The sequence below is a fragment of the Mangifera indica genome, chromosome 14 (assembly GCF_011075055.1).
Source record: "Mangifera indica cultivar Alphonso chromosome 14, CATAS_Mindica_2.1, whole genome shotgun sequence".
Lineage (NCBI taxonomy): Eukaryota > Viridiplantae > Streptophyta > Magnoliopsida > Sapindales > Anacardiaceae > Mangifera > Mangifera indica.
In genome coordinates, this window is record NC_058150.1 from 12,509,790 (window position 1) to 12,525,868 (window position 16,079).

The following is a 16,079-nucleotide window of genomic DNA, read 5'->3' on the forward strand; positions in this document are numbered from 1 at the left end:
TTATAATAATATTTACCAGTTCCTATATATAATATCAACGATAAATACCCCGTTGTTATAACAATATCTCCATCACTAAACATAATATCAACGATGAATATCTCTATTGTTATAACAATATTTATCAGTCATTAAATATAATATTAACAATGAATATCCCCGTTATTATGACCATATTTACTTATCACTAAATATAATATTAATGATAAATATCCTTATCGTTATAATAATATTAATAATAAAAATTTTGATTCTCAAAATATAATTATTAACATTGATTATGTTCTAATCACAATTATCTAAAAGTCTCATATGACCCACAATTATTAAAAAAAAAAGAAAAAAAAACTATAAATTTCCGATTATAGTAATCTCTCCCTCTAATCTATGTATCACATACAATCAAGTGTTTTATGATTTATTTGTATCTTCAAGTACCTACAAATTGTGAAGAGAGTTGATACGATTAAAATGTGCATAGCATACACACACACACACACACATTTAAACATATTTTTTTCTCACAAACTAATTATCAAACAAAGTAAAGAAAACCAAAATAGATTGAATCAACTATAATGTCTATCCTACCAAATTAATAATCATGAAAAAAATCCTGCCAAACCACCAAATATTTTCATAAAATATCACAAGTCCTTAACCTCAATAGTATATGACTAAATCCTTCTGAAAAATCTTTGGAAAGCATTATAAACCCAAATTATACTCTAAAAAGCAATAAATTAACCATGTGGGAGTCTAGTCAAACAAAAAGAAATCCCTAATACTCTGAAAAAAATTTTCCTCACACAATCTTGAAACTTTGTATTACACAAAACAAAACATGAGAAAAAGAAATGATTAAAGCTCATGTGTATTATCAGAGAACTAGACATTAGCAAGGAATCCTTGAGGAAGGTGCTAGCATTGTCCTGTACTTGAGTAAAGATTATAGCATACTTACAAATTAATCACTTAATTAGCATGTCCAAAATTTTCAAGTAAAGATCATAGAAAGCAGTGTTAGTTAAGAATTAATCATCAGCGAAGAGGAACTAACACAATGCTCTAATTACTAAACCAGTATAAATAGATCAATGCATAACCGAGATGTAACAAAGTTTTGAGATACAAACATCTATTCTCTTACAAAAGGCAAATTAGTTTACGATTTTTTTTTTTTTTGGGGTAAGTAGTTTAGTAAGTATTATAAAGAACAGGAGAAAAGGTTCAAACTAGTATACCTCTTAAGCCTCAAGTAGTCAGATCCCACATCAACAAATGGTTGCCAGTGCCCCCGGTCACCAATTTGCATTTTCTTCTCAATAAAGCAGATGCTAGGGCCAGGGCATTTTCATTCACCTGCTGCATATATGCTTTGTCCTTTGAAGTTGCCACTTGTTTCAAGGCTATGGCAATAGCAGCAATGCGATTTTTGTGAGAACCCCTTGTAATGATGGATGGACAACAAAGTTTATGTTCTCCTCAAAATCACAATGGTTGTTACTATCACCATGACCGAGACAAAAAAAAAAAAAAATAGGACACATGCAATGGAAAAGACACATCACCTATAGTAAACATCATTGTAGTATTTTAAAGCACAATCAATATTCCCAAGTTAAATTTCCTATTATGATAATCTCTCTCTACAGCAAAAATTAAATATTGTTACAAGTAACATAAGAATCCATGTATATCTAGTGTTTCATGCTTGACTTGTATCTTCAAGTACCTACAAATTGTGAAGAGAGATAAACAATGCAAAAATAACTACATAAAGCAAATGAAGAAATGACTGAAGCATTACTGTATCAAATATGAACATTGTACCGCCCTTCTTCCATGAGGAAATGAGAGTCTGCATTTAATAGATTAATGAGATCAAGTTTATCAAAATTACATTCCCCACAGTCACATGTCTTTTATGTTCACATTTAAATTAATTCCCACACCTGATTCAATTTTGTACGCTTAACAGGACCATGATTGAATCTTTCAGCTCTGCGGCACATTTTGAATGCTATCATTCATCACTGATCATAGTAAAAGATAATCATCAAGGATAATGCAAATATAACTGCAAATAATTTTCAATAGTTCACTGCAGAGAGATTTCTATAAAATGCCAAAAACAGAATTTTTAACTTGATTGAAAGGGCTAGACTGCTGGAGCTCTAGTGATTACAACAGGATAAAATTTAAACAAAGAAGTGGGTTTTATATATGCTTAACCAAAAGAAAAAAAAAAAATTAATGGTTTCTGATCAGCACCTTAGGGTAGCAGTTTTTACAGGCAATGGTCTAACTCTGTGTATTTACCACAACCTCACATGATACTTTTGTCTCTCACATGATACTTTTGTTTGTTAAACAATTTCAAACACCAATATCAAAGCATCAGAGCATTATACTATGCCAAACTCATAAATTGCAAAAATGGAAGAAATACAAAAAGGAAAATATTGTAGAAAAATAATATGAAGAAGCAACATCAAGACATGAACCATAAATGAACAGTCTCCTATCAATAATAATAATATTTTAACCTTTTATTCTCAGAACAACAACAAAGGCACTAATACCTTGGTCATCATTCTCATTTATGTTCAAAAAACAAATACTAGGCGCCAAGCTGTCTATGAATCGTTAAAAAGAAAAAAAAAAGCGTTAATATGGACTTGCTTGTTTGCAAAAATGAGAACAACAACATCTCTTAATTCCTTTTCCTGCCAAAAGAGTCAGAAACTTATAACAGAGACTAAGATATTGGATGAAAACTCAAAAAGTATGCATCAGTACGCCATTTAAATAGTCAACAGGCTAACATGAAGGTAAAGGCACTAACAGCAAAGACTAATTATTTTATTAATTTTCAATTAGAGTACCCAAAAAAAAAAAAAAAAAACACAGAATGGGGAAACAAAAATGAAAAGACATGCCAAAGCCTGTGATACCTCTTAATAGCTATTATTCATATGATACAACATCCTTAAAATATAAGAAAGGATTGATTAACCGATAAAAATACCAGTAATTATACCTGAAAATTTGCTTCTATATCATATCAAGAATTCAGAGGCTTCCTTTACATCATAATTTAAAAATAAAATTAGGAGCAAACCCTGGCCATAGTCCATATTAGCTACCAGGGTTTAAAAAAAGCTAAGAGAACGATAAAACCACCAATCCAAATAATAGGATTGACTTTGATGGAACAAAGCTGTTGAAACCTTGAAAAAGATAAAGCCCCGGCATCAAAACCAATCAATGCTGAAACCTAAAAAAACACATAAAAATGAGGATTTACCAATTTCTGTTCGATTCTCGGGCAGATATTGTTCTCGTCGTCGTCGGTTGGTCGGTCGGCCTCTCAGTTCGTCGCCTGGTCTCCGTCAGTCGGATTTCGTGTCTCCTCATCGTCCGTCGATCGTTCCTCATCTTGATTATCATAGCACAGTCTCGTTTGTTCCTCTTAGTCGGTCGCCACTCGCTCGGTCGTTGCCGATCGCTGATTTTGTAAGATTTCAGGGATAATGCACTGGGTTGGGAGAGAACGGAGTGGAGTGGAGAAGGGAAATTGGAAAATTAATTGGAGATTGTTTGGAGACGTGGAATGGAAATTGATATAGATATTTTGATTTTGTAATGGTAATTAAGTTCTTTTATATCTTTTAGGGAAAAAGACAAGTTCCCAACCGAGTTTTACCCCATTTTCAAAAACATACCATAACAGTTCAAAAACCTAAACATCTTTCCATAGACTAACTTCTGTTAAAATTTTTAGTTATAAGTATGGGTAAAACAGTCATTTTACCTTTTATATTAAAAAATATATAATTTATATCATTTTCCCCCTAAGATTTTGAAAAGTGATATTTCAACTCAATCTCTCAACTTTAAAAAAGTGACATTTCACCCCTACAAACCCTTAGGGGGTATTTAGTTTGGGTAATATTTTATTATCAAAATAGATAGATTACTTAAAAAATTACTATGTATAAATAATTACTATGTTTGATAAAATTTGATAGGTATAAATAATTATTATGTTTAATTAAATGTAATAAAAAATTACTAGTAAATTATTTTACTTAAATGTCTTTGAATATAATTATTTTTAAATATTTTTCATATTATTTGTCATATTAATTAAAAATAAATTTATTTTTGTCTCAAAAAATTAATAAATACTAATATAATTATAATAAAATCAAGATTACCTTGGTAATATTTAAATACCAAAGATAAAGGTAGTAATCAGATCACCACCTATATTACCTATCACATCAGCATAAGTAATAGAAAATTACTATAATCTTTTATTACTAACAAATCAAATAAGGGAATAAAAGATAAATTACCAAGGTAATTTTTAAAACTCATAACCAAACGACCCCTTAGGTTTTCTTCTCTCCGACGACAATGACCGCAACGGCAATGACAACAACCACCATTCTCCTCCCTTCTCTCTCTACCACCACCGACAACTTCTCATGACAGACAAAGAAACACAAGTGCAATGAATTGGAGACGAAGAATTTGTCATTGTGTTTTCCTCCCTTCTCCCTTAGATCTACCATGTTTTTGTCAAATCAACTCTAGATGAAGTTTATATTGTGTGATTCATCTTCGTCTGAAGTTGAATCGACTAAAAACAAATTTTATTCTATATGATAAACTTTCAAGTAAAAAAAAAAATTGAATATCTTTTATTCTATATGATAAACATTTTAACAAATTTTTACAATTTCTAACAAAATTTGCACTTATGATAGTTTTTTATAGGGTCTAGAATAGTGGCAACAATAAATAGTGAAGGCATTTCCTTTTAATGTTTGAAAAAAAAAAATTCTTTAATACTCTTGCAATATCTTGAAAAACATTATGATACATATACCATAAAATATAAAATTAAATAGGTGATGAGATAATACACCATTGAGCATTAATCAATAGTCTTTTTTTATTAGAGCATTGACCAAGTCCTAATCATACTCATTCAAAAACTTGGGTTCTCAGAGTCTTTTAGTTGTGTATTGAAAAATTATATTATAGTTATTTCATATTTTCACATGTTTTAATATGAGATATATTAAATTCTATCTAACTTTAACATTGACTTTTAATATTTTTTGTCTTAACCCTATTTATTTGCACATTTCACACCATGGTTATATACTTGTATGAGATACGGTATGTTTATACCAACCCACTTCACACCATGGTTATATACTTGTATGAGATACGGTATGTTTGTACCAACCCACTAGCACACTCCGATGTGATAAGCATGTTTGTATATTTTCAATTACAATTTTGTCTTTTTACTTATGTTGTGCCATAAAAATAGAATGAATCCTTATATTAGGTTAACAAATTGTGCCCCAACAATCCGTACCAGCAATTTTACTAGCACGGTCCTTCCTTCATAAGTAATGTTTTTTATAGCATTTGCGTATAAAAATGTTGGGAAATTGTTAAGCATGTTTGCGCCTTTGTTCAATTTTGTTCTATGCTTGTGTTGAGGTACAATTATGGAGCGGTTTGTCATTATGTACTCTATATATGTTTTGTGTAATGCTATATATACAAATAATACATATAATTTTATGTATAAATAATAATATATTATCATGTAATTAAATAATTTTAAATTAAAGATAAAATATTATTTAATCATATAATGATATATTATTATTTGTATATAAAATTTTATATATTATTTATACACATAATTTGATCGATGTGGTTTCTATGTTTATAATTTGTCAATTTATTTCTGGGAGTCATGAAGGCCAGAAGAAAGAGTCCATGTGTCCCAAAGACTAAAAGCGGGACATATGAGTATGAACTAATTATTTATTTATTTTATTTAATTTTTGCATTATATTTTTTTAATTGAATAAAAAATTTAAATTTTACTGTAAATGAAAAGCGTTACGGTTTTTAAACTATTTTTTTATCTTTTTTTTTTATTTGCGTTTTTTATTAACATATCATTTTAAAAGTAAAATTTATTAGTAATTTGATTGATAACTTAATTTTAGAATTTAACCTTAGCATATAAAATTTTATAAAATCAACTCCAACTTCACCAACGAACTATCTTTTTAGTTTATAAACTGTTTTACATTTAAATTTATTTTGAATATAAAGATTTGATATTAATAAATATTATTCAAATTTTACTAATTTATTTTGTTTTGGTTTTAAATTTTAACTATAAATATAACTTGATTTTAGAGTTTTATTTTATTTTCTGTTTTTGAATTACTAGTATTGAAATTCTATTTATAAAATTAACATAATCTTAAATTTAGTAAATAATTTACTTGTTAAAAAATTAATACAATAATTTTTTCTTTTTACAAAATAATAAAACGGTTTCCTAACTCATATTTTGAATAATCTTTTTTCAAATTTTCACCTTCTTCGTACTTTTCCACTTTCCATCTATAGTATGATAAACAGATTTAAACCTCCAAACAAATAAATGTTTTTTTAATTTCTCTTCTTTCTCCTATAAAAAAGATTTTTATTTCATTTAAGGTATTTAACCATGTCTAAATAACATTTTTATTTATTTTTATTTTTTCCTTTTTTTATATTTCAGTTTGCATTCTTTCATTTTTTTGCCTCAAATTTTCTATGGTAAGAAATTTTTATTTCATTTTAGTTGTTTGATAATGATAAGATAGTGGTTTATTTTCTTCTTATTTTTATATATTTTTTCTTTTCTTGTCTAGTTTTCTCTCTTTTGACAGCTCTATGAATTTTATGATTCACTTGAATTTGGGGAGACAGTCACACAATATTGTACTGTTTTTGCTATAGTTATTATTATTCAGTTTTTATTATATCAGTGTTTAGAGAGTTTTAATAATTAGGTTTAAATGGAGTTTTTTTGAGAATGCAATTTTTTTTGTATTTTTATATTTATTTAATTCAGTCTATTTATTCTAATTATCACCTAAATATGTTACAAAAAATTTCTTTGAACCCCTTAACATAAAATTCTTACATCTATCCCCTAGATATACTATGGGACCTTGGGAGTGGACCCTCTATCTACAAGTACCTGTTATTAGAACTCATATTAGCTTGTCCCAAAGGCCCAATCCAGACCAAACCGCTAGTCCTTAGGGCCCAATCCAGACCTAACTGCATAAGACAATATGAACCTAAGCAGGCAGATTCATAGGCTAATCGACCTGTTTTACAAGCTTTATAAAGCTTACAATATGAAGTTAAGACTGCTTGGAAACCAGTGAAATGAAATATTTAAATTGAGTGAGTTACCGTTTCCTACACAAGTTTTGGTCCAAAAACATTTTTTCACCTTGATGTCATAAAATCACACTTTTCATCCAAATTAATCGGCAAGTCTCGATCTTTTCTCTGCGGCTACCTTACCTTCCATACATTCTTCGATTCAAGAAATTCGTTTCTCTTCTTCTTCTTTCCCCTTTCAGATTGCCTTCCTCCTTTTTATTCTTTACTTTTTACCGTCAACTCTGTTTGTCGTCGCTTCACCACGCATTTATACTTATTTATTTACTATTTTACCCTTCACTTTTTCGTCCCCTCACCCCAAGTTATCCCTCCACGACGCCGTTTTGGCTTACAAAATCAAGTCAACAATTACGTACCGACAAACCTGATTATGACTGTTGGACACCTTTATTAATTCGGTAACTACAGTACAATAAATAAAATAATAGTTTATTATATTATACTATGATAAAAATCATATTTATGAAATTTAATTTTACCTGACATTAAATTGTTTCAATTCAAATTTTGAAAATTTTAATTGGGGTTAGGGTTTGTTTCGTTTTTTAAAAAATCCACAAAATTCAACTCCATCTTTGGGAGTGGGGCAATGTATTAAAAGTAGAATGAACATTAACTCAGTGAAATGGCTTACTAGGGTTTTTTCCGATTTGACTAGTTGATTTAATGATCGGATCATTAATTGTTTAAATAAATATATGAATAAAATTTAAAATATTTTTATTTTTTTAATTATAATTAGATACAATGGTTTCAAGTCAAACTCATTTGCAAGATATAGGTTTGAAACTACCATCACTTTCCGAAACTACCATCAGTTGTTGCTTTGTGAAACCGCAGTTGCTCCAGTTCCAACAGTTACAAAGGGAAAAACTTGTGCTGTAATTAATAGTAAGCCCTCTTTCTGATTCACAAATAACAAATAATCCGTGATTATAAGTACCCAAACTGATTAGCCTTCTGCTGATTATTTTTAATCTTCAATGATTCTTTTGTGAGTTAATTTTTTTGAGCACTAAAACAAATATATTTTATTGAATGACTTGTGAGTTTGATTTCACCTAAGTCAATTATTATGAGTTTGATTGCGTTGTCTTTTGATCCTGTCCAAAAATAATTGAAATTTTGAATAATCCTATTTGTTAACTGGAATTTTGAGTTTGTTGTTTACCTTGCGGGGACATCTTTTCTGCAAGTGTTTTGGGTGGTTTTTTGTTGGCTACTACTGCCCTGCCTGGGGCGTTATTTTTTCTACAAATGTGCTATGATGGTTTTTGGTTGGCTGCTGTGATGGCCTTTTTTGGCTACTATTATTGAGTCTTGGTGTTGTGTCCTCCTCTGTTTTTTATTTTTTATTTTTTTAACTCAGTAACTTCTTGTTTACAAGGTGGGAAATAATGGGTTTTGTGTTCTACTATGCATCTCCTTGGGCCTCGGCAATTTTGGCTATTCTCTGGGGGAAATAATTGAGATTTTGAGTAATTCTGTTTGTTAGGTTGAATTTTGTTTGTTGATAATCCAGTAATTCTTGAGTTAATGTCAGAACTTATTGCACTTTAACATCATATTGACATATTACGATAATTTAGGTATTTTAGTATAGAATTGATTGCTAATAAAGAGAGAATAACTAGTTAAGATATGAGAGTTTTATAAGTGGTTAGGGAGACCCCTATCAATTAGTTTCAAAACCAATTATAATACAGACACAATAAGACATTGTCTTCAATGTCTTTGTGTCTTCAATGTGTGTAATTATGTAAAAACTTTATGCAGAAAATTATAATTTCAGTATGTAATTGTGTATGTATAAATTAACTCACATGATCTATAATTGGTTTGATGTGCCAAAATTTCAATGTAATTGTGTCTTCAATGTGTTTTCTTATAATTGGTTCAATGTGCTCAATCATCAATTGGTTTTACAGCATTTTGAAATTATAATTAGATTACACTTTTCAATTGATTTGTTTGAACAATATCTATCATTACTTTAAGACTTGTTAATAGTATTTTGTTTGGTTAAGATGTTTTAATGACATATATGATTGTTTATGTTTCAATTTTGATGTAAAATAACATTTATGTGTGGTTCAAGATTGGTGAGTATTTAATAATGTGATTTTTTTTTAAGCCCTCTGTAGATCTTGCAAAATTGTAATCATTTTAATAAAAAAACCAAGTCCGAGTCTAGTTTAGAATTCAAGCATGTTATTCGAGTGTGTTATGGTATGTTATTCGAGTTGAGATTAATAATAGGATGTCGTTAAATTGATGTCAAAATCATATGTTAATCTTTTAAATCTAGATTCTTGTACATAATGCAAGTGGACATTTTGTCTTTAATAAAAAAATTAGTTTTCAACATTTGTACAAGTTTGTATATTTGTTTGCACTTGTATTTAAATAATAAAAGTTTAGATTTATTTATCATCAGTATATAAAATTTGCATTGATTGAATTATTATACAATATGTTATGTTATGAGAAGAAAATCAAACAATTGTTAGATTTAGTTACTCTTCATTAACTAACTTTAAACTTGGTGTTGGTGTTGCATTAGAGTTCTAAAGATGGAAAAGTACATTCAATTACAATCCGAGAATGTTTGCTCTCATTTAAATGTTGTAGAGGTATTTTTATTTTTTTATAATTATATTTTTATTTATCAATATGAACATAATTTTTTTCAAATATTGTTTCAATATTTTTCATAGTATTATTTTATTCTAATTTTAACTAGTTTAATATCAATGAACTAGGTTAATCCTTTTGAAACAATAGACAATACAAAAAGTTTAGAAGAGGAATTGGAGCCTAAGCCAGGAATGGTTTTTGATACATTAGATAGTCTTGTCTAAGACTATAAAAACTATGGGAATAAGAAGGGTTTTAAAGCAATTATACCATCTACAACAAAAGGAGATGATGGAGATATGAAATACTGGCGTTGGCTTGTTTTTGTCATGAAAAGTTTAGAAGTAACTGCAAGAATGCTTTTAAAATGCATCCAGTGACAAAAACTGGTTGTAAAGCTTGAATTCGTGCAAGTATACATTTCAATAGTAAAGGGACAACATGTTCAGTTGTATTGGATCATAACCATGAACTTAGTACTCCTACCAAGAGTAGATACTTTAAAAGCCATTGAATAATACATCCGTTTGTAAAAAGGAAGTCTGAAGTGAATGACAAGGCTAAGATTAGACCGAATAAAAATTTCAATGCCTTATTGGTTGAAATAGGTGGTGCTGAGAATTTCTTGTTCCTACAAAAAGATTGTAGGAACTACATTGAAAAAGTGAAGAGACCACAACTTGGTATTGGAGATGTTTCAGCAATTCAAAAATATTTAAAGGCTTGATATATAGAATTTAAAGGCTTTCTTTTATGGATTATGTTGCAAAAATATATATATATATAGAATTTAAAGGCTTTTTTGTATATTTTGATTCATTTAACATTACCAGTGGAAGCATGTTAATTTTCAAGGTGATGATGTGATGAATTTAAAATATGATAAAATATTTGGAGTCATATTGTATGCTTTGATTTGTAAATTTATTAGTAGTTTTTGTGAGTTTTTAGCTTAGCTTCATTAATCTTACAGCCAATTCTTCTATGGTACCAACTATGTAAAACATATGAAAATACTCTCCATGGTTGTCACATAAAGGAAGATTTAAATTCAATTGCATAAGTTATTATAAAAGATATAACAATAATTTCAACATTTGAAGTTCAAAGATTTGTATTTAAGTATATCAGGTTTACATAATTGAACCCATTTATTATTCTCTATATAGGCATTGTTGTTGAAACTCTTGCAGAAGACACGAAATTGACATAACAAATTCAGTTGCATATATAGCCTTTTAAAATAGCAATGTCAAAAGCAACAAAGTAGCTCCATCAAAACTGATTCCCTAAATACTATTGCATTTCACATTACAAATATAAATAAACATCATTCTACATTTTGTGATAAACAAAAGCATTCCACTTTGAAGATTTATAACATTTTCATCTACTCCCAATTTGATGGTCTCCTTGCTTGTTCTTATAAGTCACAAAATAACTTCCTTAACATATTCATGAGCTTTATTTACAGTCTCTTTTTACCCATCTCATTCAAGAATCTGTTTAAAGAGTGATCCCATTGAAAACAACTACTAATTAAATTGTTTCACCCTTAAAATCGGATAGCCCTCCATTTTTCCTTTGTTTCATTAATCCTAACGGTGTAACATTAGACAAATTCTCTACAATGATATCCTATGGAAACACATTGAATTTTCTGCATAAAGTTTTTATCAAGTTAAAAAACTTGAAAAACAAATTATGAATAAGAGCCTAAACCGAATATTTCTATAAATTCTTGTATGCCCAACTAATCATTAAATTCTTTTTCCCCATTCTATGTTTGCTAGATCATGGGGTATAATTTTTGTTAAAGAATTTGGTGACACAACGTTTAAGAAATTTGGCAAGGAATTGCTGTCACTAGCCTCACACTGAAGGCCACATATAACAAGTCAAGATTTCCACAAGAGACAAAAGAACACCATAAAATATAGGAAGAAAAATTAACATATGTTACCTCCACCTCTTGTTTACACGCATTTCTTCCTTTCTTGCGTCTGATCTAGAATTTCTTTTTACCTCAAAGATCATAATAGTGCCTACAGCCTACATTCACAAAAAATGGGGTGTCTCATGACTCACAAACACACAACTCAAGTCCACAAACAATCACAAAAAACTAACATATATAGACGTCAAGCAAGTGGTGTACACACCTTCTACCCATGAACTAAACACTAAATACAAAGAATGAACACCAAGCGGTAATAATTTATGCAGTTTCCTATATGTTTGACTTGGATAAATACACATTATTTTTGACAAGCAGTAAGCGAGTTATAAATTTGAAAATGTATATATATATATATATATATATATATATATTTTGTACACAGAAATGAAACATCCTAAGCTCATCTTATTAACTATCTACACAAAGCAAGATAGGGAACAATATAACAAACTGTATCAAAGAAATACACATCACTTTACAAGAACCCAAAAGCACTCTATACAACAAGACCCTTGAAACCAACTCAAACAAATCCCTCAGAGGACAACCAATTATGTACTAAAATACCTAAATTATCAGAATATATCAATATGATATCAAAGTGCAATAAATTATGACATTAACTCAAGAACTAATGAAATGTCGACAAACAAATTACTCAAAATTTCAATTATTCCCCCCCAGAAGGCAGCCAAAATTGCCAAGACCCAAGAAGATGCATACAGTAGAACACAAAGCCCACCATTTCCCACCTAGTAAGCAACAAGTTACTGAGTTGAAACAAAAATAAAAAACAGAGGAGGACGCAACACCAAGACTCAACAACAGTAGCAAAAAAAGACCATCACAGCAGCCAACCAAAAATCATCACAACACATGTAGAAAAAATAATGCCCCAGGCAAGGCAACAACAGCCAGCAAAACCACTAAGTGCACTTGTAGAAAAGACGTCACTGAAAGGCAAACAACAAACTCAAAATTCAAGTTAACAAATAGGATTATTCAAAATTCCAATTATTTTTGGACAGGATCAAATGACGATGCAATCAAACTCAGAATAGTTGACTTAGGTGAAATCAAACTCACAAGTCATTCAATAAAATATATTTGTTTTAGTGCTCAAAAAAATTTAACTCACAGAAGAATCATTGAAGATTAAAAATAATCAACAAAAGACTAATCAATCTAGGCATATATAATCACAGATTAATTGCTATTTGTGAATCAGAAAGAGGGCTTACTATTAATTATAGCAAGAGTTTTCTCCCTTGTAATCGTTGGAACCGGCCCGATTGTGGTTTTGGAAAGCGACGACTGACGGTGGTTTCGGAGAGCAATGGTTGATGGTGGTGGAGGTAGCGCGAGGATAGATGGAAGGATGGGTTGAGACGCCTTTTTTTAATTGGCCAAACAACTATTTCCCACCTAAACTATGCTGAATCTGAAAGTTCCCCCCCTTAACTATGGAAATATCGTTTACCCACCCATGAACAATTAAAATTAATGGTAATAAGAGTAAAATCATTATTTTATATTTAATATTAAAAATAAACTTAACTATGATTTTATTTCCCCCCTAAAAGTTTAAAAACTAACTTTTCTCCCCTAAGCCAAGTTTGAAAAGATCACATTTTCCCCCTAGGGTTTAGTTTCCAAACCCCTTCACTTTCTCCGGTGTCATCGTTGGCCTTCTCTCCCTCTCGACGGTTTCTCTTCCACCAACGGCCCACCTCAACTTTACCCCAACCTATCTCGTCATCTGGGAAGAGAAATCATCTTCCCAAACGATGAAGACGAGATCGATCTCATCTTCATTATCTCGTCATCCTCTGGGAAGACAAGTCGTCTTCATCTGGGGTGACGATTTATCTTTCTAGATGATGTTTCTCGACATCAGATTGGTTGAGGTAGAGTTGAGGAGGGTTGTCAACTCTTGCTAGGGTTTTGGAAACTAAACCCTAGGGGGAGAAATGTGATCTTTTCAAACTTGGCTTAGAGGAGAAAAATTAGTTTTTAAACTTTTAGGGAGGAAATGAGATTAAATTTTTGAGGGTTAGGATTCCGTTAAATTTAACCTGTCAGGGGTGGATAAACGATATTTCCATAATTAATAGGAGGAACTTTGACAATTCAGCATAATTTGGGTGAGAAATAGTCTTTTGGCCTTTTTAATTTTAGATTTTGTAATTAGGTTTTGTGTCAATATTCATTTAGGTGTAAAATGTAAAAAAAAAAAAATTAAAACTACATGTCTGATGTAGCAATATGCTGACATGGCAGAGGATGTGGCATCTACCACAGTAGTGGGTGCCAAACTATGTATCCAGTTTGGATACATACAGTATTTTTGTAATCTTAAATTTAGTAAATAATTTACTTGTTAAAAAATTAATACTGTAGTCTTTTTTTTTAAATAATAAAACAGTTTTCTAACTCATATTTTGAATAATCTTTTTCAAATTTTCATCTTTTTTCTACTCTTTCACTTTCTATCTACAGTGTTATAATGAGATTTATACCTTAAAACAGGAAAATATAATTTTAATTTCTCTTTCTTTCTTATAAAAAGGAATTTTTTTTTCATTAAGGTATTTAACAATGTCTAAATAACATTTTTATATTTAAGTTTCTATTCTTTCATTTTTTGCCCCAAATTTTCTATAGTAAGAAATTTGTTTTTCATTTTAGTTGTTTAATAATGACAAGATAGTAGTTTTTTTCCTCTTATTTTCATTTTTTTTTTCTTCTAGTCTAATTTCCTTTCTTTTGACAGTCCTATAAATTTTATGGTTCAGTTGTATTTGTTCTTTCAAATTTTATGAATGGTGGATATAACTTTGAATTTGGGAAGATAATCACTTTACTTGCTTTCTAAGAAGTAGAAGAACAGTAATTTCCCTTTCTTAGTGATGTAAAAATGAACATGCTGCTTGTTTAAGCAGTAAAGAAAATCCAAAAATCAAGAATGAAGTTGTAGTTTCCCTTAAACAATTAAAGTCTAAGCACCAACTCAGGCAATCATCTTGACCTCTTACATATATATATCCAATTTAGAAACAAGTAACTCAAAAGAAAGTGAGTAGTAGAATAAACCTGTCATTACATCTTAAGCTCCTCGGCCTCTCCCATAAGAGGCAAATGTGTCTTACCAAAGCGTACACACCACGATTACTAGAGGTAAACCAAACATCCACAAACCTAATACATCAAACTGAAGTTGGTATCCCTACAACAACCACACCATCTTCAGTTCAAGTTGCCTTGATCATTCCACATCGGATAATGGATTGCTTGAAAAGTACTTTGCACTACAAAGTATAATTATGAGAAATTATATTAAATATATTTTTTAAATGAGAGATAACCTTTTATATATATATCTCGAAATGTTATTAGTTTTGCTATAATCCTCCCATTTTCTATTAAATAAATTTGTTTTGTTTGTGATGTTCTTTCAAATTTATAAAATTACACATGGTTTATGAATATTATCTTTTTTTTTTAGATTTTTATATTTATCTAACCCAGTATATTTATTCTAATCATCACCTGAGTATGTTACAAAAAAAAAATTTCATTAAACCCCAAAACATAAAATTCTTACGTCTATCCCTCAAATAAACTATGGGACCTTAAAGTAGACCCTCTATCTACGAGCACCTATTATTAGAACTCATATTAGCTTGTCCTTAAGGCCCAATCCGAACCAAACCACGTAGGACAATATGAACCTAAGCTGGTAGGGTCGTAGGCTAATGGACCCGTTTTACAAGCTTTACGAGGCTTGTAATATGAAGTAAGATTGCTTGGAAACTAGTGAAATGAAATATTTAAATAGAGCGAATCATATTTTCCTATGCAAGTTTTGGTTCAACAACATTTTTCTATGCATATTTTTTTTTTAAATCAAGAATTTCGTTCAAATGAATTATCTCGGTCAGAACAAATTTTAAATTTAAAAATTAATTTTATAATTATTAAATTAGATAAATTAAAATTTTGATTTTGATATATTATTAAAAAATTTAAACTCATATTCTCTTATATATTGAGTTTTTACTTTTGTCATTCAAATTATTTTTTAGAGATTTTTTATTTTTTCTCTTTGATGTCATGACATCACACTTCTCATCCAAATTATAATACTGTTGGTGAAAATTTATAGTAAAGGGTCAAAATTGTTATT

The 16,079-nt window shown here is 29.6% G+C and overlaps 2 long non-coding RNA genes across 2 annotated transcripts; both read right to left on the reverse strand.

The window, feature by feature from the left end:
* Positions 1–1,554: 1,554 nt before the first annotated feature.
* Positions 1,555–3,628, reverse strand: LOC123196200. The gene is made up of 3 exons (XR_006497632.1): positions 3,311–3,628; positions 1,956–2,036; positions 1,555–1,861 (listed from the first exon to the last, which is right to left on the reverse strand). It is a non-coding gene; the product is annotated as an uncharacterized LOC123196200 (long non-coding RNA).
* A 7,495-nt stretch (positions 3,629–11,123) lies between these two features.
* LOC123196201 lies at positions 11,124–13,319 on the reverse strand. The gene is made up of 2 exons (XR_006497633.1): positions 13,135–13,319; positions 11,124–11,985 (listed from the first exon to the last, which is right to left on the reverse strand). It is a non-coding gene; the product is annotated as an uncharacterized LOC123196201 (long non-coding RNA).
* Positions 13,320–16,079: the final 2,760 nt, after the last annotated feature.